We start from the raw sequence: 21320 nt of genomic DNA, 5'->3' as shown, positions 1-21320 counted from the left end.
TGTGCAGCAATCTGGACCACCACCTCTGAAGGTCTCGCTGTATTGTGGTACAACATGCAATGTGTGGTTTGCATGAGCAATAAAAAGGGCAGAAATGACGTTTATGTTTATCTCTATTCCAATTTTCTGTATAGGTTCCGGAAGTATCCGAACCGTCAAAATTCTTTTTGACGTGTGTATTAAAAGACGTGTCAGTAAAATTTATGACTTATGCGCGACATTTACATTAAGTTTTTGTGTTTGCTTTGTGGCAGGAGGCCTGGACGATAACGAGGTGCTGGACGGCGACAACGCCACGTCGACGCCGTACTTCGACTTCAACGTGCCACGTAACGTGACAACGGCCGTGGGGCAGACCGCCTTCCTGCACTGCCGTGTCGAGCAGCTGGGGGACAAAGGGGTGAGTAAAGCTGAAATACTAAACACCTTTTTCCAAATCTGTTTCACAGAGGAAGACCGCACAGCAGTACCTTCTCTAAATGGGCGCACGAACGAAAAAATGGCTGACATCGAAATAAGTGTCGAAGGAATAGAAAAGCAACTGAAATCACTCGACAGAGTAAAGTCCACTGGACCTGACAGGATACCAGTTTGATTCTACACAGAGTACGAGAAAGAACTTGCCCCCCCCCCCCTTCTAACAGCCGTGTACGGCACGTCTATAGAGGAACGGAAGGTTCTAAATGAATGGAAAAGAGCACAGGGGTCGTCGAGCAGTTGCGCAAAACTATAGGTCCATATCTCTAACATCAATCTGTTGTAGAATTATAGAACATGTTTTTTGCTCGCTTATCATGTTATTTCTGGATGGCAAATGGTTCAAATGGCTCTGAGCACTATGGGATTTAACATCTGTGGTCATCACTCCCCTAGAACTTAGAACTACTTAAACTTAACTAACCTAAGGACATCACACACATCCATGCCCGAGGTAGGATTCGAACCTGCGACCGTAGCAGTCTCGCGGTTCCGGACTGAGTGCCTAGAACCGCGAGACCACCGCGGCCGGCGTGTTATTTCTGGAAACCCAGAATCTAATCTGTAGGAATCAACATGGATTGCGGAAACAGCGATCGTGTGAGACCCAACTCGATTTATTTGTTCATGAGACCCAGAAAATATTAGATACAGGCTCCCAGGCAGATGCCTTTTACCTTCTCTTCCGGAAGGCGTTCGTACAGTTCCGCACTGTCGCCTGATAAACAATGTAAGAGCCTACGGAATATCAGACCAGCTGTGTGGCTGGATTGAAGAGTTACTAGCAAACAGAACTCAGCATGTTGTTCTCAATGGAGAGACGTCTACAGAGGTTAAAGCAACTTCTGGCATGCCACAGGGCCCATTACATTTCACAATATATATAAATGACCTAGTAGATAGTGTCGGAAGTTCCATGCGGCTTTTCGCGGATGTTGCTGTAATTTACAGAGAAGTTGCAGCATTAAAAAATTGCACGGAATTGCAGGAATTTCTGCAGCGGATAGGCACTTGATGCTGGGCGTGGCAACTGACTCTTAACATAGCCAAATGTAATGTATTGCGAATACATAGAAAGAAGGATTCTTTTTTGGATGATTATATGATAGCGTAACAAACACTGGTAGCAGTTACTTCTGTAAATTATCTGGGAGTATGCGTACGGAATGATTTGAAGTCGAATGATCATATAAAATTAATTGTTGGTAAGGCGGGCGCCAGGTTGAGATTCATTGGGAGAGTCCTTAGAAAATGTAGTCCATCAACAAAGGAGGTGACTTACAAAACACTCGTTCGACCTATACTTGAGTATTGCTCATCAGAGTGGGATCCGTACCAGGTCGGGTTGACAGAGGAGATAGAGAAGATCCAAAGACGTGCGGCGCGTTTCGTCACAGAGTTATTTGATAAGCGTGATAGCGTTACGGAGATGTTTAGCAAACTCAAGTGGCAGACTCTGCAAGAGAGGCGCTCTGCATCGCCGTGTAGTTTGCCGTCCAGGATTCGAGAGGGTGCGTTTCTGGATGAGGTATCGAATATACAGCTTTCCCCTACTTACACCTCCCGAGGGGATCATGAATGTAAAATTAGACAGATTCGTGCGCGCACGGAGGCTTTCCGGCAGTCGTTCATCCCGCGAACCAAACGTGACTGGAACGGAAAAGGGAGTTGATGCAGTGGCACGTAAAGTGCCCTCCGCCACACACCGTTGGGTGGCTTGCGGAGTATAAATGTAAATGTAAATGTAGATGTAGATGTAGCAACGCACAGGCGCAACGAGCAGGATGGACAAGGCTCAGCACCTGCCACTTCAGTAAGCAGCACGGATGACAAATTGAGGGAAATTTCCCTTGAACGAGCGAAAAATTTGGTCTTGTGGGCAAGAAGAAAAAATGAGGAATAATTTCAGAAAACGTAAGTAAACTAAGAAAAATTTTCAGACATTTAGCTATATTGTAAAGAAATGCAATGGTTCTCGAAACCTCCTGCTATCAGTGACCTCACTACCAGGGATTCCTCCGTTTATAGAATCCGATGTCTCTTGCTACCAGCGAGCTTACTGCCAAGGATTCCCCCTTTATACACTCGTGGAAATGGAAAAAAGAACGCATTGACACCGGTGTGTCAGACCCACCATACTTGCTCCGGACACTGCGAGAGGGCTGTACAAGCAATGATCACACGCACGGCACAGCGGACACACCAGGAACCGCGGTGTTGGCCGTCGAATGGCGCTAGCTGCGCAGCATTTGTGCACCGCCGCCGTCAGTGTCAGCCAGTTTGCCGTGGCATACGGAGCTCCATCGCAGTCTTTAACACTGGTAGCATGCCGCGACAGCGTGGACGTGCACCGTATGTGCAGTTGACGGACATTGAGCGAGGGCGTATAGTGGGCATGCGGGAGGCCGGGTGGACGTACCGCCGAATTGCTCAACACGTGGGGCGTGAGGTCTCCACAGTACATCGATGTTGTCGCCAGTGATCGGCGGAAGGTGCACGTGCTCGTCGACCTGGGACCGGACCGCAGCGACGCACAGATGCACGCCTAGACCGTAGGATCCTACGCAGTGCCGTAGGGGACCGCACCGCCACTTCCCAGCAAATTAGGGACACTGTTGCTCCTGGGGTATCGGCGAGGACCATTCGCAACCGTCTCCATGAAGCTGGGCTACGGTCCCGCACACCGTTAGGCCGTCTTCCGCTCACGCCCCAACATCGTGCAGCCCGCCTCCAGTGGTGTCGCGACAGGCGTGAATGGAGGGACGAATGGAGACGTGTCGTCTTCAGCGATGAGAGTCGCTTCTGCCTTGGTGCCAATGATGGTCGTATGCGTGTTTGGCGCCGTGCAGGTGAGCGCCACAATCAGGACTGCATACGACCGAGGCACACAGGGCCAACACCCGGCATCATGGTGTGGGGAGCGATCTCCTACACTGGCCGTACACCACTGGTGATCGTCGAAGGGACACTGAATAGTGCACGGTACATCCAAACCGTCATCGAACCCATCGTTCTACCATTGCTAGACCGGCAAGGGAACTTGCTGTTCCAACAGGACAATGCACGTCCGCATGTATCCCGTGTCACCCAACGTGCTCTAGAAGGTGTAGCTGGCCAGCAAGATCTCCGGATCTGTCCCCCATTGAGCATGTTTGGGACTGGATGAAGCGTCGTCTCACGCGGTCTGCACGTTCAGCACGAACGCTGGTCCAACTGAGGCGCCAGGTGGAAATGGCATGGCAAGCCGTTCCACAGGACTACATCCAGCATCTCTACGATCGTCTCCATGGGAGAATAGCAGCCTGCATTGCTGCGAAAGGTGGATATACACTGTACTAGTGCCGACATTGTGCATGCTCTGTTGCCTGTGTCTATGTGCCTGTGGTTCTGTCAGTGTGATCATGTGATGTATCTGACCCCAGGAATGTGTCAATAAAGTTTCCCCTTCCTGGGACAATGAATTCACGGTGTTCTTATTTCAATTTCCAGGAGTGTAGAACCAGATATACCCTGCTTCTATCGAGCTCACTGCCAGAGTTTCCCCTGTTTGTATAACCTACCTTGCGAAAGAGCAGCTTTAGCGCGTTACTTTCCCATACAGTTGTGTTTTCCCTGTCTCAGTGGAAGTGTACCTACATAGTAAGAACCGGCCATGTTAGCGTTTTAGTACTACGTATGATTAGTGTGTAAAATGAGAGGCAAACAAAGTACTCCTAAAAATAGAACAGTTCGTGGTGAAATCATGCCAGAAGAAGGCGGTGAGAAAGTTTCGAGAGCCGCGCGGAAGCAGCCGTGCGGTCTAGGTGCCTTGTAACGGTCCGCGCGGCTCCCCACATTAGAGGTTCGAGTCCTCCCTAGGGTATGGGTGTATGTGTTGTCCTTAGCGTAACTTAGTTTAAGCTAGATTAAGCTTAGGGACCGATGATCTCAGCAGGTTGTTCCCATAAGATCTTACCACAAAATTTCCAATAGTTTTCAGAAAAAATGAATTTCAAGACCAGGGGCTAAGTGATCTTAACTTCAAGGGACGGTTAAGGCAAATTTCAGTAATGAAATGTTGCGCGTAACGTGGAAATACTACGTGGAAAGTGCAAACTACACAAACGTGTTCAAATTCAAAGCCATATCAAGTTCGTGAAAACTTTCATGGCCATTCCGTACATAGCTGAAAACGTGAAAGTGCAGTTAACAGAGCAGTCAAAGAAGCAGAGATTGAACTGGAAACTTGTTTTGCAGAACATAATTTTACATTCCAGGTTGTTAAACATTTAATCCCCTTGGTGAAAGATGTATTTGTGATTTTAAAATAGCCCAGAACGTTAGAATGAAATATGTAAATGCAGCAACGTCATAAAGTGTTGCCAAAGTAGAAATAGGTGTAATTGTAAAAAAAACTAGCTTGCACAAATCCCTTTGTGCTCTGGTTGGGTATGTTTCTCCAGATTCGGGTAGGATCAGAACGCAACTTCTACAACTCATTAGTTTAGACGCCATAGATTACTTTGGAGATAAATTTCTTATGTCTTTTAAAGAACCATGCCTTGCAAAGGCCATTCCAGTGAAGAATATTGTAGGCATTTCATGTGATGCTGTTAAACATAACATAGCAGAGCTTCTGTAAAGTTTGGAAGGTAGGAGGTGAGGTACTGGCAGAAGTAAAGCTGTGAGGACGGGGCGTGAGTCGTGCTTGGGTAACTCAATCGGTAGAGCACTTGCCCGCGAAAGGCAAAGGTCCCGAGTTCGAGTCTCGGTCCGGCACACAGTTTTAATCAGCCAGGAAGTTTCATAACACACATGCTATAATCTGAAATACAACCTGCTAAATCTACCATGCTATATATTATTAATCCTCTAGACTCTGTGAAATTTGTCATCTGGGTCACATGCACATCTTCTCTTGTGCACGTTTTAAGGAGCTTTCTCGCATGCGCAACTGGCGTGACGTCATTGCCTTACAGGTCAAATGCATACGGATTTGATAAATGACGTGCACCCACGACGTGCAAAACTAGCCCTTACCAATCAACTACCGGTTTACGTCAATGCCGCTAGGTAGTAACACACTGGAGCAGCCTTTTAGCGCTGTCCGGGCCGGCCGCTGTGGCCGAGCGGTTCCAGGCGCTTCAGTCCGAAACCGCGCTGCTGCTACGGTCGCAGGTTCGAATCCAGAATCGGGCATGGACGTTTATAATGTCTTTAGGTTAGTTAGGTTTAAGTAGTTCTAAGTCTAACTAACCTAAGGACATCTCATACATCCATGCCCGAAGCAGGATTCGAACCTGCGACCGTAGCAGTCCCGCGGTTCCGGACTGAGCGCCTAAAACCCTCACTGGTTTCCCTGATGCTCACTTAAATATGGGATCGACGACGGTGTGCTTTAGGCACTTACGGTTCTCAAGGCCTCATTTGTATTCTCGTCAAGTGAGCGTGTTGGTAGACATTACTATTTGGATTTAATAATTTCCACAAACGGCAGTTTGTGTTCCGAATTGTTTGTTCACTGTGCGGGAATCGACTTTAGGGTGCAGTGTCAACATGAATTCCGTTGAATCTATTTTTAAGTGCTAACATAAAAGAAAGTTACCAGAACAAGCTGTCCACAAAGGAACTGGGCCTTCGAGACCAGATTCGTTGACTGAGAAAGTGACGACATGAAGTAAGCGTCAGTACAAGTAAACATTTAACTAAGAGGTGTGCAGTAGTATCAGTTGTTGTGGTGGTACAACATAAGAATGTCTGGTTTTCAGCTCAGAAGTTAATTCGTGGACCAACACATGTGTTAGAGATCTTGTACATTTGTCCGAAAATATAAAAAAAACACGAAAACTCTCACTTACAAAGAAATTTGAGACGGTAGCGGCGAAAGGTCACACATCATTTCGTTCCTGCCCTAAACGTGCTTCATTACGTACAAAACAATTCGACAAAAAACAATTTCTTCTTTTGTTAGACAGCTAACGCATATTATTATTATCATTTGCAGTGGCTGTAGCTGTTTAGACTAATTCAAATGGTTCAAATGGCTCTGAGCACTGTGGGACTTAACTGCTGAGGTCATCAGTCCCCAAGAACTTAGAACTACTTAAACCTGACTAACCTAAGGACATCACTCACGCCCGAGGCAGGATTCGAACCTGCGACCGTAGCGATCGCGCGGTGCCGGACTGTAGCGGTTAGAACCGCTCGGCCATCCTGGCCGGCGTTTAAAATTGTTGATAAGTACGACTGTTATAAAGCGGATGCTATTAATTTCACCTGAATCTAAAAATTTCTGAACACCCAGCTTGAGTAATTAAAGTAATACATTTGGCGCCAAACCAGAAAGGTTAATAACCGCTCTGTCTGTCTCCAGCGCCATACTACATCCACACACAACACCTTTCCCACACTTCAAAAACTTCTGCCGCTTTGTGGTCTGGGCAGGCCTACCGATCTTGACTGCTTGCTACTTTGCGGATGCTTGAGCTGTCATATTCTGTGCAATAGAACATGATAAAACAATGCCTAAAACTTGACACGTATGCCAGAGCACCTCAAGAGACAGAAAAAAAGTTTGCAAATAACACATTTCATCAGACAAACACTAGACGGTGACAAATATTTTACCGTATTTTACGGCACACTAGGGAGACACTTAGAAAAATGGCATGTTCTTACGGCAGTGGACAGAGTTGCCATGCCAGAAACACAATGGTACCTTCAAGTCAATCAAACCATTATTATTAAACGTCATTTAAAGGCGCATCAAATCATAAAATAGGTACAGCCACAGGGATTCTAAAGTAGATGTACAGCCACTGTGTTGATTCTCCTTCGTCGTAAACAACAGAGATTGATACGACTTCCTTAGGCTCAGTTAGCTGAACTTTCTCGATGTCCGTAAGAATCCAGGCCCCGAAGCCTATGCTACGTAGAGATAACCGGCAATTCATTACGCATAGCTACTAACTGTTTAAAAATCATCGCTCTGAATCAACAGTTCTGAAAAAGTTGTCCTTATTTAAAGACTTGTGAAAAATATTCGAAATTCTTCCAGATAATTTAAATTCTGTGATACTGTATTAAAAACCTATTTGAATAGGAGTATATGTGTTGCGTTTGCTCCGCCTCAGAGTCTTCAGCTACTAGCTACGTCTGCCTCTGTCGAACGCCCGCAGACTTTGGTTGTAGCCGATGTATTCTACACTCGCACAGCCCACACAGCAAGTGCCGGCTAAGTCACTCGCGCGACCTCACCTTGCAACCCCGCCTGCGAACCAGTACGGGGGATAGAACATAGTTTGCCCGAGTGACTTAGCGCGAGTAGACTCTCGCGCGCAGGGGGTAAACAGTGAACACTAAACACGCAAACACAGGAGGCCGAGTTGACTCTCGCCTGTGTTAACAGCGCGCACTAACCGCCTGCGCCTCCCGCTACGTGCTCTGATCTCACGTGTGACCTCCCAGGGAAACAATCGCAGCCCAGGGCGTAACTGTTCTACGTGAAACGTATTCTGCCGCTGCTGCTTTTGATAAAGGGGCACCTTCATTATTTGGTCTGCTCCATTGCGTGTGAAATTACTTTGGCTTCTGTGAGCACATCTTACAGGAGAAGCATACAAAATGTATTCTAAAAATAACGGGAATTTGCGTTTTTCGGAAAAATCTTATTACGCCCACACTAATTTAATGCCCTTAAAAACAGTCCTAACTATGTGCTTTACACTCATTCCAGAGGTTTTCTCAATCTCCAAAATACTACTGGAACTCGACTTTTAGGTATCTCAGCGATGTTCTTTTAGTCTCAATTACGACATGCCTTTATAATTTCCTACATTTTTTGAAACAAATGACTCTTGAGACCAAGTCTGGCAAATATTCAGGTTGTGGCACCATTATAGTACTGACTTCGGCCAAAAATTCGCGAACAAGAAACCATTTGTGAATATGTCCATTATCGTGGTCGAAAACCCATGAATTGTTGGGAAAAATAATTGATTTCAAAGTTCATATCCATAAATAACATTTCTTACATAAACGAATTTCTGAATTTTCTTGTCAATAACAAATATAGCTCTTATGATGTAATCCTAGCGTTCTTTTGCGGAGGCAGCACTATTCACAATACGAACTATTAATTAGTCTCTTGCGTTAGCGTTCTTTTTGTAGACTTTGTCTTTCAGTGATATCCAAATGCCAGAGCACCATGGCGGCCGAGAAACGTGGCGATTTCTGCCAATGCACCTTCCGAGGAATATAAATTTAGATGCTATATAACCTGACGCGTAGAACTTGCAGGTGCCCCGTAATGCTGGAAAGAGCCTTTTGCCTTATGATGGAAGCTCATTTTCAAGGAACTCGAGATAACGGGCCCTGCAAGGCGATTCGGTAACACAAGAGGCTCAGTCATCTGAATGTCTTTCCTACCACAGCACACAATCAAACAGAATCGTTTTTTTAAAGTTCCCACAAAGAAATGAAGGATATTCGCCGCACCACTGGTGTGACTTACGAGTGTTATCGACATCGTCATAAGTGACAATAGCTTCAATAGTTAATAGAATTATTGGGATTACTCGGTGATTTGAAGCTAGCAAATGGCAGAATTCCTGTCGTCTGACTTAATCTTCTTCTCGCTGGTGCGGAATCAACACGATTCTGCTGTTAAATGGTGAAGACATAAGCGGCCGTGAGTACATTTTGTCCACCTTATTCTTGTAGGTAGAGCCCCGATATGTGCAGCGATTCCTTGTTTGATAATTAAAGGACTATGTTCTCCTAAGGGAGTAATGTTTTATAATTCATTCATACTCTTTTCATTTCGATTACAGATAAAATACGACCCATTTGCACTGCACCAGTCTCAACAGTTTAATGAAAACACGAATAAACACTACTTACTCTGCTGTTGGGATATCGTATTCTCCAAGAGCAGCAGTTGCGTTTGCATTACTATAAACATAAATAATATGGTGTAGCAATCTATGCAAAATAATTTGGGAGCGAAAAATTGATGTTGTGGTGAACGACATATACCAATCGCGAGAATCGAACCAAACATTTGTTTGAGGAACTCTTTGTGAAGGAAACTGAGAGACCGGACGTGTGAGAGGAGGAGAGATATTGTATTGTTGTGAGATGCCATTACGGTACATAGTAAATGTTCAAACAGTTTTTTGCCCAAAACAAAATACAATAACTAACATCAAGAATTGAAGGTATATATATCCATACTGAAATTAGTTAATTATCACTGTACAGATATTACGACACGTAGATCACTCGGATGTGAAGTTTGGAACAATAGTGCGAACCTGCATTTTTCACGGTCAGAATTCTTCGAGAGATTATCTCCGAATTAATAAACTCTAACTTGCTAAATTGTTGGGTCTATCATCCAGACTCATCAAAAAACATAGCAGACAGTTGTGCCGAATGATCTGCGTAGCGAGTAAAGGTTTCAGAGATTTCAGGTGGAGCACTAACCGACGAGGAATTTCTGCGAGATCGCCGCTGCGGAATACATCTCTTGCTGTCCTGTGGTATTTAAAACGAAATATTTATATTTTCCAGGAGAGTAAAGAAAAAAGGAAATAAGGAACTGAGCTAAAACAACTAATACCAATAACTAAACCAGTAATTAAAATAAAATCACACATAAAGATTATTTATTTATAGTAATATATAATTAAAGAAAATTTTAATTAAATAACTAATAGTAATATAATAAATTATACCAATAAAACTCTTTTATTTTTCAATGTAGTCTCTATGTACACTAATGCACTTCGACCAGCGATGTTCCAGTGCCCTGAGCACTTCTCGAAAATTACATTCCTCCAGGCCTGAAAAGTACCTGTCAACTTCGGCTGTTAGTTCTTCCTCTGAAAAGAATCTCTGCCAACCCAGAAATGTTTTGAGCCCAGTGAGTAGATAGAGCTCCATTGGAGCTAAATTAGGCGAATAAGGCGTGTGTGGCAACAACTCATTTTCTAGTTGCTGCTGAAGTGTCCCGGACTGGGGCACTTTTACAGGGAGTCAGTAATTACACTCACAAATCAATTAACTGACACAATCAGTTTACGTCCGCAAATGTAAGTTCTGTAATACAATAGCAGTTCGAAATAAATAAGAAAAGTCCTTCTCGAAAATAAAGGAATAACTTCTGTGCAACTTAAAGTTCTTGGGAAACAATAAGTAACCTTTCTGTGAGACAGTTTGTGAAAAGTCCTCTTACAAACGAAAACGACAATCTTCTTCGACATCAAAAGTAGGCAAAAAATGGAAGTCCCATCTAACAAGCAGTACATGGAGTTCCTGCATCAGAGTCCATGGCCAGAGCAGCGGGTCGCCATGCACAGTGTTCCCGGGTGGCAAGGGCGACGTTCAGTCTGGGCAGCGGCTGTGTGCTGGCAACCTTCTACTTCTGTCGGAGACGTAACATCTTGTTGCTCGCCGGGAAAGGGCAGTTCTATCAGTGTGGCGGATGAATACTAGACAGTTATTAGTTCGGATTGGCAGAGGAAAATGGAGCGGCGGATGCCCCGAAAGGTCCGTACGTGTGATGGCCTCTACTATTCTTGTGGGTACCCCCGGAATTAGCACGCTTGCTGCAGGCAAAGTGATTTTCGCTTGATTTCGGCCGATGCGCCTGCGGAGCTGAAGCGATGACCCGCATAGCGGCGTTACGTCGCGGGTTGTTAGCGTTGCAGGAGACCCTGGAACCACGCCAAATGTACACTCCTGGAAATTGAAATAAGAACACCGTGAATTCATTGTCCCAGGAAGGGGAAACTTTATTGACACATTCCTGGGGTCAGATACATCACATGATCACACTGACAGAACCACAGGCACATAGACACAGGCAACAGAGCATGCACAATGTCGGCACTAGTACAGTGTATATCCACCTTTCGCAGCAATGCAGGCTGCTATTCTCCCATGGAGACGATCGTAGAGATGCTGGATGTAGTCCTGTGGAACGGCTTGCCATGCCATTTCCACCTGGCGCCTCAGTTGGACCAGCGTTCGTGCTGGACGTGCAGACCGCGTGAGACGACGCTTCATCCAGTCCCAAACATGCTCAATGGGGGACAGATCCGGAGATCTTGCTGGCCAGGGTAGTTGCCTTACACTTTCTAGAGCACGTTGGGTGGCACGGGATACATGCGGACGTGCATTGTCCTGTTGGAACAGCAAGTTCCCTTGCCGGTCTAGGAATGGTAGAACGATGGGTTCGATGACGGTTTGGATGTACCGTGCACTATTCAGTGTCCCCTCGACGATCACCAGTGGTGTAAGGCCAGTGTAGGAGATCGCTCCCCACACCATGATGCCGGGTGTTGGCCCTGTGTGCCTCGGTCGTATGCAGTCCTGATTGTGGCGCTCACCTGCACGGCGCCAAACACGCATACGACCATCATTGGCATCAAGGCAGAAGCGACTCTCATCGCTGAAGACGACACGTCTCCATTCGTCCCTCCATTCACGCCTGTCGCGACACCACTGGAGGCGGGCTGCACGATGTTGGGGCGTGAGCGGAAGACGGCCTAACGGTGTGCGGGACCGTAGCCCAGCTTCATGGAGACGGTTGCGAATGGTCCTCGCCGATACCCCAGGAGCAACAGTGTCCCTAATTTGCTGGGAAGTGGCGGTGCGGTCCCCTACGGCACTGCGTAGGATCCTACGGTCTTGGCGTGCATCCGTGCGTCTCTGCGGTCCGGTCCCAGGTCGACGGGCACGTGCACCTTCCGCCGACCACTGGCGACAACATCGATGTACTGTGGAGACCTCACGCCCCACGTGTTGAGCAATTCGGCGGTACGTCCACCCGGCCTCCCGCATGCCCACTATACGCCCTCGCTCAAAGTCCGTCAACTGCACATACGGTTCACGTCCACGCTGTCGCGGCATGCTACCAGTGCTAAAGACTGCGATGGAGCTCCGTATGCCACGGCAAACTGGCTGACACTGACGGCGGCGGTGCACAAATGCTGCGCAGCTAGCGCCATTCGACGGCCAACACCGCGGTTCCTGGTGTGTCCGCTGTGCCGTGCGTGTGATCATTGCTTGTACAGTCCTCTCGCAGTGTCCGGAGCAAGTATGGTGGGTCTGACACACCGGTGTCAATGTGTTCTTTTTTCCATTTCGAGGAGTGTATTACTGACATAAAAAAAAGACACTTGTGTGTGCGCGCGCTCTTGCAAAACCTAGCCTGCCTTCTTTTCATATCTTTTGCTGTAGTTGGTCCAGGAGGTTAATGATGTTTTATTACATAGTTTTCTGACAAGCAGCCGCGCGGGATTAGCCGAGCGGTCTCAGGCGCTGCAGTCATGTACTGTGCGGCTGGTCCCAGCGGTGGTTCGAGTCCTCCCTCGGGCATGGGTGTGTGTGTTTGTCCTTAGGATAATTTAGGTTAAGTAGTGTGTAAGCTTAGGGACTGATGACCTTAGCAGTTAAGTCCCACAAGATTTCACACACATTTTTTGACAAGCAGAACCCCTTTCACATTTCAGGAAACTGACTCCATACCTTTCACGCTGACAGTATTGCCTTTTCTTTAATATGGCAGTGGTGAATAAACATGTTTCCAATGCTATGACGGTTGCTTTGTAGCATGGTAATGAGACCCAAGTTTCATCTGTAGTCACAATCTGGCGCAAAGAATCTTGTCGGTTGCTCTGAAAACGGGTCGGGTCAAAGATTCTTTGGACATATCCATTCTGAAGCGTTAGTGATACTGTATTAAGAGTCGAGGCATCCATCTAGCAGATAATTTTCTGCTATCCAATTCCACTGCTCAAACGTGATTTGCTCATTCAAATGAGATCCACACGGCTTCAGCAATTTCTCATGCTTTGAGTCGACTATTCTCCGTGACCATTTTATGCACATTGCAGTAACGTGTGGATGTGTGGCACATCTTGACTAAGCGTTGTGTAGATCACCATCTAAACCCTCCCATTCAAATTAAAACTTGTTTTTTCCACTTGACAACAACTATAAATGAAGGATCAGAGTCCTCCGGAGTTCCGAAGATCGGCGTGAATTTTATATGCTTTTCTGCGTTTCTTTGTAAGTACATAGTCACTGCTAGAATCTCGATTTCCTTCATCTTGACAAATCACTACACGGGAACAACAACGGAGAGTCGTCTGTATCACAGAGCTCTACCCAGTGCTCTGACGCACCTTATGTATATAGAAAAAGAAAAAGGATGACTTATTACTACGCAGTAATTCTGTTGCGCTGACATCTGGTGGTGCTCCGGGAAACTTTCAAATTGGCTGCATAGAACCACAGAAAATGGAGAAGCAACACGCGAAGGCAAAAGTTCTTTCTTTAGCCAGCTGTACTTCGCAAACATTAAAAATAGGACACATGAATGGTCTTATTCGAATCTACCCATGCTACCATCTCCTAAAATATTTACTATTCCCCCCCGAAACACCGTTACATGAAGTTAAATACGTATCTAATTACTTTTAGTTACAACAGTTGTGTACTGTTAAGTACAAAAGTTGTTACAGTAACTAAGCAGTGTCTGATTACAACAGCAACTTAGCCTCAAATGATTACAGTGAACTAATATATTCATTACAGTCTCATAGCAAGAAGATAATAATGTCCACTGAATCCCCGCTAGGACGTAGTTGGCTCTTTTGCCATCGTAATCTCGCATCGCGCGAGCGTATAACGAACGGCTTTACGGACCGTCTGTGATCTGCGCGGGATGGACTTCGTTCCACCACAGTCTCGTTAGGAGGACAGGAAACAAGAAAAGAAAGCGAGTGATCAGTTTTTACACTTCACAGAAATTTATAAAAATGTAGATTACATATTCTTTGTTTTCTTTGCCGAGTGTTGCTTGGACGGGAGAAATATGAGTGCCGCAGTGCAAATTTCGTGACGCTACATTACCACTATCATCCATTTTTTGCTTTTGCATTCGTGAATGGTGTGTGGAAATTGGGTGACCTGACAACTGTTCACGAAGCAGGAACAGGCCGCCCGATAGACATTTTACAATAAACGTTTTGTTTGGTATACCATAAAACAGACATTTCAAATAAAATCGTAAGAGATGAAACGAAATCGTTCACAGAAACACAGCCAGGCTTCTTAATTCAATAGGAACCAGTAAACTGTATTATAGCTTTTTAATGAATGACAAGTCTAAAGTACAATGGAAATCCCCGGTAAGAATACCATCGATATTATGAAAAGGACTGATTGATACTCACCATAAAGATGACATGTTGAATTGCAGGCAGGCCTAACAGAAAGACTACTACACATTTAGCTTTCTGCCAAAATCTTCTCCAGAAAAGAAAACACTCATACACACCGACTCTCACACGTATGACCGCGTGAGGCGTACTTGCTTGCGTGCTTGCTTGTGTGAATTTGTGCATATTTTTCCCTGGACTAGGCTCTGGCCGAAAGCTAATGTGTAATAGTCATTTCATTGTGCCTGTTTCCAAATCAGACTATCATCTTTACGGTTAGTAACAATCTATCCTGCTCATAACATTGCCGTTACGTCTGAAACAGGTGTTCATAGAGGAACACTATCACCGTGAGTCTAAGAGTATAAATTCTATGTTCATGAGATGTATGTGTGGGGAGTAAACATTTTGCCTGATAACTTTTGTCATACATGCACTCAGAATTTGAACAGCACACCACTGTATGATACTTAACCACTCCCCTGTAGCGCGAACCGCTGGTATTCTTTACAACTTAGAGAATGAACCTGTGACTAGACGTGCTGCTCCTTTTCTATCTTCTTTATTTCGTTAACTAATCCTACATGATACATTCTTTTTGCTTTATTTACTTATTTTCACTTGTTTCTCTAATTATTTATTTTATGACTTACATTTCAGATTATTAATTACTCAGTTTCTAGCAACAGTGGCAGAGTTACTGTTCCTAAAGCCGCAAAGCTACATAACAAAGAATTAACAATCATTACAGAAACTACTAAAACTTAATATACAAAGTAATATATTTATGAGCACCAGGAGACTAAAATACGAGTATACAAAGAAATCAGTAGTACATTGATTTACAGCTAAATAGAATTTAAGAAAACATTTATGTGTAATCAGTCAAATATGGCAGCATAAAAAGTAGAGTGTAACTGAACACTGTTTGCTCTTTCAGCTTGTTTTCATGATGGCTCTCGTAGAGCACTTTGGACACAATCCAAAGACACTAACACTGCTTGGGATATTGCTGATCAAGAGACACTAACAGATTGATACTGAACAGCTGCTAAATGAACAAGCAGACGAGTTAATCAAGTTCTTAACGCTGTCAAATTTCACTTCTTGCCCATAAAAATTTTGTTACATTCCACCCAACTATAAATCGATTACCACCTATTTATTGATGTACTGTAGCACAGAACGACTGTGAATCTAAAATTTTGTATGCTTGCTAGTAACAGTTAATTTTTCTAATGTTTGCAAATTCTTAGCTATTTAGTTTTGTGAGATCATGCGCAGTAACGTGTTTCACTGTAATGCTAGACAGTGGATTAATAACCGGAAACGTACGTCGCAAAATTAAATAATTGGTGAAGCAACAGATAAATAAATGCCTTTTTTCTAACTGACAAGGATCCCAGACCGAGACCAGTAGTTAAGAATCGTCGCCGCAAATATTTCATAAAGCACTCCTTTGGGAATGAATTACATTTCTTTAGAGACTTCCACAATGCCTCACTGCAGCATTTGCATTTTTCTACAACTTGTTTTATACAGTCGTCGGCTTTATGCTCAATGTATACAACAACCGAGGGGTCATAGTAAGAAGTGTTTGGATTATGGTGCTGATAAGACGGGGATGGAGTAAATCGTCCCTCATCCCAATTTGTACATCGAAGAAGCAAGGACGGAAATAAAAGAAGCAGAGATTGAAACTCAGGGTGACAGAATACCAATGATAAGATTTGCTGATGACATTAACATACTCAGTGCAAGTGAGTAAAAGGTACGAGACGTACTGAATGGAACGGAAAGACTAATAATCATACTCTTTGCACTGGCAGTAAACCGAATATAGGTGAGAATACTGAGGACGAGGGCCGCGAATTAGATAAAGTGAATACGAGGGCTGGAACCTTAATAGTGTCAACTATTTATTTACAGCTCGTACAAAATATATACGTATTTCAATGTTTTACTGACCTTCATAGTAGTCACCAGAATTGTGTATAGCCCGTTGCTAGCGATGTGGACGTCGTAGGATACTCTTAGCAGTGCCAGTTGTGTTGACAGCTCGAGTGGGGTGTTCTATTGCCCGACGAATTTGTAGCAGTTCTGAAGTGAATGCCGTGAAGTGTTTCCTTCAGTTTGGAAATCGAGTTGAACTCACGAGGGCTTAAGTCAGGGGAGTGCAGTAAGTGGTATAGCACTTAGCAGCCTCATCAGTCAAACAAATCAGTAACAGCTTGCACTGTATGTGCTTGACACTGTCCCGCAAAATGATGGTCAGGTCTTGCAAAAGTGTCATCACTTCTGTCTCTATGCTGTTCATTTTAGGAACGCAGCCTACGGCCAGCTTAGACACAGAAGTAATGACACTTTCTGCAGGGCCTGACCATCATTTTACAGGACAATGCTCAGGCACGTACAGTGCAAGCTGTTACTGATTTGTTTGACTGATGGGGCTGCTAAGTGCTATACAACCTACTACACTCCCCTGACTTAAGCCCTCGTATGTTCAATTCGATATCTAAACTGAAGGAAACATTTCACGGCATTCGCTTCAGAACTGCTACAAATTCGTCGGGCAATAGACCGCGCCACTCGAACTGTCAACACAACTGGCAGCGCTGAGAGTATCCTACGACGTCTACATCGCTAGCAACGGGCTATACACAATGCTGGTGACTACTATGAAGGTCAGTAAAACTTTCAAACTCGAACTGTAAATAAATAGTTGTCACCATTAAAGTTCCAACCCTCTTGCATTCTGCTATCTTGGAAGCGAAGTAAAGCACAATGGACAAAGCAAGTAGAACATAAAAGGCGGATTACCACTGAAATAGGGGGCATTCCGTGAAAGATAACATCTATTGTCAGTTTGTCAGAGATCGTATTTTTTAAACCGAAATGGCCCTATCAGGAAGTGCGGCTACCACCGACCGGCGACGAACAGGTAGGTGAATGAGCGGTCGCTTGGGCTTCTGCCTAAAACGGTAAAACAGGGATACGGTGGAGTGTCACCAGGAGCTGAATACGGTAAAGATGTAGGACTTCGCAGATTGTAGAACAAATGGCTATGGCTGTAGCTTCTGGGACAAATCGCTAGGGCCGCTAATTCCGAAATTAACCAATAAATCGTAAGAACGTCCTACAAGAAGTATAACTACACTGCAGTGATCACGACAGCGAGGTGAGTGCATTGCCACTGCAAAGATAATTATTACTGAAGTTACACTTGCACAACTACATGGTCATTATTATATAACGCCTCAAAATTTAATAACTAGTCAGTGCACTGAGCAAAAATTACAGTCAAGCCTGAGACAATAGCTGACGGGTTAGCTACAACCACTGACAGGTCACCGACAGTTTTTAATCACAGATAATTACGCAGATGTGTCAGAACGACGATTCCTCCACACATACACTTACAATGAGTACAGCATGTAGTACGCATAACATTGCTCTTTTTCCAACATTTGTAGTTCTTAGGCTGATTAATTAATTAAGTATTCATTTCTCATCGTTCTAGTTCGTCCTGCATAGTCACAGGTCCACCCAACGTGCTTTCAAAGTGAGTGGTGGGGATTTCGTCTGGGGATCAAGGATATAGCTTCGCCACCCTCCCGCTCCTTGTGCCTTGGCGAACGATAGTCACACCAGAAATCAGTTCACGTGTTAAGTGCCACAGACTTCAACTTTTTTCTACTAATAACAACGCGTCAGCTGGATGAGGTTAAGCTTACGCATATTCTGAAACCACCATAAAAAAAGCCGCGAAAATGTGCTCCGTACGAATAGGGCTTGTCAATTTCTATTCCTACATTTAACCCTGGCACCAAACTGAATTTTTCGGAACACGTTCCCCAATGTGGGACTGCTCGCGATCCCAAAAATTAAACACCGTATATACTCTCTAAATTACTTTTAAAACTATTTCACTTATGAAGGCGAGCATTTATCATCTGTTTTTATAGTTACAAGAATATGATTGATATAAAGCAGAAACTAAAGGGTTTATTCATAGCCAGACAAAAACACTAAAAAGCCAAGCTTTATTTAGCTTAATACGTTAAAACAATATTTTTATCATCTATTGCTGAAAAAAAAATCGTCTTCACTGTATGTGGAATACAGGGTGAGTCACTAACTATTTCCACCCAGAATAACTTCGAAAGTATGATATTTGCTGAAAAGCTTGTGCGACAGATGTTGCATGGGACAACGGGGGCCACAATATGACGTTGGTTTTTTGTTGGTAGGTAGGGTCACTTCAGAGATATGAAAGTCAACTTTGTTTTTTTAAATGGGATGCTATGGTTTGGTACTTCTTTCTGATAGCGGCTATCGAGACGACTCCAATCTGCTTATCATGGATTGAGTGGTATTCCTGATCACTTCGGCACTTATCGAAGACCATGCTCTGACAATTACCTCTCGTGTATCGTGCAAATAGTAAACATTCACCGAATACAGCGTACCCATCTAAGTGCCATAGACATGTAAACACCATTCGACGGGTTTCGCAATACAACTCTAATAGGGACGGTAAGACTGGTATCGTCCAATGAAGCGAATGTGAATGATGTATTCCTTCGAAGAACAAGTCTATATGCTTCTCATTTACGGAGAATGCCAACAAATTTCAGTGACAGCTACAGACTTATACGCTTATAAGTATCCCCAATGTATTCACTCTACACGTCGTAAATTTAAATATGTGTGTGATAAATTGAGAACAACTGGATCTTTAACGCATCGGAAACATATCTGGCAAAGGAAAGTTACTAACGAGGAACCGGAAATTGGTACTCTTGCCACTGTGGTTCGAGATCCTTGTGTTGGTTCGCGTCAAAACAAAAGGGAATCTGACATGAGCCAGAATAGTGTTGTTCGTGTTCTGCATCACCATAAATAACCTCCTTAACATATCAATCTCCACCAAAAACTAACTGGTACGGATTGTATGTGTCGAACTGAATTCTTCCAATGGGCTCAATTTCAGATTCAGAGGGATGACATATTTATTAATTTGATTTTATTTACTGACAAGGCTTCATTCACGAACCATGGAAATGTTAATTTGCATAACATGCATTACTGGGTAACTGAAAATCCTTGTTTGGTGCGGAAAGTTGCGCACAAAAAACTGTGGTCGGTGAATGTATGGTATGGAATTCTGGAGGACAGAATTATAGGCCCTACTTCGTCGAAGGAAATCTTAATGGTTAAGAAGTACACCACATTCCTGCAAGACACATTAGGTCTGTTATTGGAAGAAATATCTTTAGGAACAAGGAACATAACGTGGTATCAACACGATGAGTCTCCGGCACATTTTTCGCTGATGGCTGGAAATGAGCTGCAGAGACAATTCCCATATCGTAGGATTGGACGAGGGGGAGATGTGTCGTGGCCGGCCAGACTTGACGCCTCTGGATTTTTTATTGTGGAGATTCGTAAAAGACATTGTTTATAAGGACATTCCATTTACACCTGAAGATATGCGAGAGATAACTGTCAGAGCACGTGCTTCGATAAGAGAAGAAGTGATAAGGAATACCAGTCAACCCCTGATAAGATTATTGCACCACTGCAGTGGTCATAACTTCGAACGGACGTTCATGCCACCTTTGTGACCTTCGTTGAACTTCAAAGACCTTACTGTTACACATAACTGGATTCGTCACGATAGCCGCTATCAGAAAATAAGTACGAAACTGTAGCATATCATTTAAAAATCAAAGTTGACCTTCATATCTCTGTAGGTATCCCACCTAGCAACAAAAAACCGTCATATTGTGGCTCCCGTTGTCCCATGCAACATTTGTCGCACAAGCTTTTCAGCTCCTATCATACTTTCGGAGTTATTCTTGGTAGGAATAGTTAGTGACTCACCCTGTATAATGCATATTAATCCATTTACGTATTTATGCATTTCAAGTTGCACTTCCGTCTAAATTTGCTCTTTGTCTTCTTTACCGTCTAGACATATTCCCATCTGGTTTTCTTTAAGTGGAATGGTGGTCTGTACCACTCATAAAAATTTCTTCTATAAATAACTTTCTTTGAGACATTGTTTCGTCTTTATCTGCTGGTTCCTGTTGCAAAATCATCATCTCTTCTTGGCCACTGACAATATTATCTTATTCAGTACTTTCCAGTTCACTGAACTCTGTATCAGATGAACATGTATCACTAGCTGCCAATTCTTCAAGTGTAACTCCTTCAAAGTCCGTGCCACATTCTTTACACTAGATCAAGAAACAATCCCGATAAGAGCCTGAAGCATTAATCACACTGTGGTATCGCATTCGACTAACGATACTCACGTAGGACGCACCTAAGCACGGTAAATAACTTGTCAACATAACTGCTCTCACAGAACGCTGCCTGCGCTGAAACTGCACATGAACAGAGAGCGCTAAGCACGAAACTGATCCTCCCACAAACCCACATTGTCGTTCCGGGATTAATATGTTTCCTTCGCCGTATTAAATACGTTTTAGCATACTATGTGCTTACATTGTTTATGAATAACCATTAGTCTTATGTTTCTTGTGTGATCGGAAATCGCCAGCGAAGTGACCACTAATTTCAATGTGTATTTAACAGTATAAATTACTGACTTCCTTGGTGGACTTG

General features: G+C 44.0%; 1 protein-coding gene across 1 annotated transcript in view; it reads left to right on the top strand.

The window, feature by feature from the left end:
- Positions 1-259: 259 nt before the first annotated feature.
- Positions 260-21320, top strand: part of LOC126187816 (uncharacterized) — a 555698-nt gene continuing 534637 nt past the window's right edge. Inside the window, exon 1 of the mRNA XM_049929103.1 lies at positions 260-400. The gene's annotated coding sequence lies outside the window, so the exon portion shown is untranslated. The remainder of the gene's footprint in view (positions 401-21320) is intronic.

The sequence above is a fragment of the Schistocerca cancellata genome, chromosome 5 (genome assembly GCF_023864275.1).
Source record: "Schistocerca cancellata isolate TAMUIC-IGC-003103 chromosome 5, iqSchCanc2.1, whole genome shotgun sequence".
NCBI lineage: Eukaryota > Metazoa > Arthropoda > Insecta > Orthoptera > Acrididae > Schistocerca > Schistocerca cancellata.
This window is presented reverse-complemented; position numbering and strand designations above follow the sequence as displayed.